Source organism: Glycine soja, chromosome 20, assembly GCF_004193775.1.
Source record: "Glycine soja cultivar W05 chromosome 20, ASM419377v2, whole genome shotgun sequence".
In the NCBI taxonomy this organism is placed as follows: Eukaryota; Viridiplantae; Streptophyta; class Magnoliopsida; order Fabales; family Fabaceae; genus Glycine; species Glycine soja.
Window position 1 is genome coordinate 3,650,614 of NC_041021.1, and position 2,664 is coordinate 3,653,277.

Here is a 2,664-nt window from a genome sequence, read left to right on the forward strand (position 1 = left end):
TAGATGTAGTTTTACCCCCTTGTTAGGTGCTTGTTGAGAGATACATGATTTGCTGCATATAGTGCATGACTAGGGGCAATCCAGGTGATTTACGACCCTTTGATCCTGAAATAGATAGAACCTTTCATAGATTAGTTAGGCATAGTGTGCATCTTGGTCATTCTGTGCATTTTGAGCATTTTGTTGCTAGTGATTCTAAATATTCTGATTTTGAGCATTCGACTACTAATTTTCATACTGAGAACATGGCTCAACCTCCACCTCGTGAGAGGACTCTTAGGGAGATGGTTGCACCTGATTTCACTTATGAAAGCTTCTGCATTCAATATCCTGATGAGGGTGTTCCGTATGTTCTCAAGATTGGACTAATACATTTGATGCCCGAGTTTCATGGTCTTGCAAGTGAAGATCCTCATAAGCATCTTAAGGAGTTCCATATTGTTTGTTCCACCATGAAGCCCCCTGATGTCCAGGAAGATCATATCTTTCTAAAGGCTTTTCCTCATTCTCTGGAGGGAGTAGCGAAAGATTGGTTGTACTACCTTGCTCCCAGATCCATCTCCAGCTGGGATGACCTTAAGAGGGTGTTCTTGGAGAAATTATTCCCTGCATCTAGGACCACTGCCATTAGAAAAGACATTTCAGGCATTAGGCAACTTAGTGGAGAGAGCTTGTATGAGTACTGGGAAAGATTCAAGAAATTGTGTGCAAGCTATCCTCACCACCAGATTTCTGAGCAATTCCTCCTGCAATATTTCTATGAGAAACTTAGCAACATGGAGAGGAGTATGATTTATGCTGCCAGTGGTGGAGCCCTAGGTCATATGACTCCTGGTGAGGCTAGGAATTTGATTGAGAAGATGGCTTCCAACTCCCAATAATTCAATGCAAGAAATGATGCTATTGTCCTTAGAGGAGTCCATGAGGTGGCCACGGATTCTTCTTCATCTGCTGAAAATAAAAAGCTTGAGGGAAAACTTGATGCCTTGGTCAACCTAGTAACTCATCTTGCCATGAATAGAAAACTTGATGCCTTGGTCAACCTAGTAACTCATCTTGCCATGAATCAAAAATCTGCATCTGCACCTGGCATAAGAGTATGTAGTCTATGTTCTTCTACAAATCACCATACAGATCTCTGTCCTTCTTTGCAGCAATCTGGAGTCAATGAGCAACCTGAAGCTTATGCTGCAAACATTTATAATAGACCCCCTCAACAGCAAAATCAACAACAACAGAATAATTATGACCTTTCAAGCAACAGATACAATCCAAGTTGGAGGAATCATCCAAATCTGAGATGGACAAGTCCTCCACAACAACAACAACCTGTCCCTCCTTTCCAGAATGTTGCTGGTCCAAGCAAGCCATATGTTCCTCCTCCAATGCAACAGTAGTAGCAGCAACAACAACAAAGACAACAAGCAACTGAGGCCCCTCCTCAACCTTCCTTAGAAGAGTTAGTGAGACAAATGACCATCTAGAATATGCAATTTCAACAAGAAACAAGAGCCTCCATTCAGAGTCTAACAAATCAAATGGGGCAGATGGCTACTCAGTTGAACCAAGCTCAGCCCCAAAATTTTGACAAATTGCCTTCACAAACTATGTAGAATCCAAAAAATGTGAGTGCCATCACCTTGAGGTCTGACAAGCAATTTGAAGTGCCTCTACCAGTAGCAGCACCTGCACCTGAACCTGTCAAGCTTCATTCTACACCTGAAAAAGAGGATGAGATAGTTGCACAAAAGAGAAAGCTTCCTAACAAAAATTTTCATGCAGGTGGACCTTCTTCTAGTAATTCTGACTTGCAGCAGCCTCCCATCCCTCTTCCATTTCCACCTAGAGCAATTCCAAACAAAAAAATGGAAGAAGTGGAAAAGGAGATCTTGGAGACCTTCAGGAAAGTAGAGGTGAACATACCTCTGCTAGATGCCATCAAGCATATTCCAAGATATGCCAAGTTTCTAAAGGAGCTGTGCACCCACAAAGGGAAGCTCAAAGGCAATGAAAGGATTAGCATGGGCAGAAATGTGTCAACATTGATAGGTAAATCTGTTCCTCACATTCCTAAGAAATGTAAGGACCCAAGTACTTTTTGTATACCTTGCATTATTGGGAACAGTAAATTTGAGAATGCCATACTAGATCTAGGAGCATCAGTTAGTGTGATGCCTCTGTCCATTTTCAATTCTTTATCTCTTGGATCTTTGCAATCTACAGATGTGGTGATTCATTTGGCAAATAGAAGTGTTGCTTACCCCACAGGTTTCATAGAGGATGTGCTGGTTCGGGTTGGTGAACTTATTTTTCCTGTTGATTTTTATGTTCTTAATATGGAAGAGGGATTTTCCCATGGTTCAGTTCCAATTATTTTAGGCAGGCCATTTATGAAAACAGCTCGAACCATGATAAATGTTTATGCTGGCACATTGTCTATGGAATTTGGTGAAATTGTTGTTCATTTTAACATTCTTGATGCCATGAAACATCCATCTGAGGATCATTCTATTTTTCGTGCTGAGATAATTGATCAGATTGTTGATGATTATATGTTTGATTTTGATTTTGTTCTTCATGGTAGGAAACATCCATTTTTATCTGATCTGCATACTTGTCATTCCTTATGCATTGAATCTAAATCTGAGTTTGAATTTGATCTTG

At 40.6% G+C, this 2,664-nt stretch overlaps 1 non-coding gene across 1 annotated transcript; it reads right to left on the bottom strand.

Moving 5' to 3' along the window:
* Window positions 1-623: 623 nt before the first annotated feature.
* LOC114403974 lies at window positions 624-730 on the bottom strand. The gene has a single exon (XR_003664740.1). It is a non-coding gene; the product is annotated as a small nucleolar RNA R71 (small nucleolar RNA).
* Window positions 731-2,664: the final 1,934 nt, after the last annotated feature.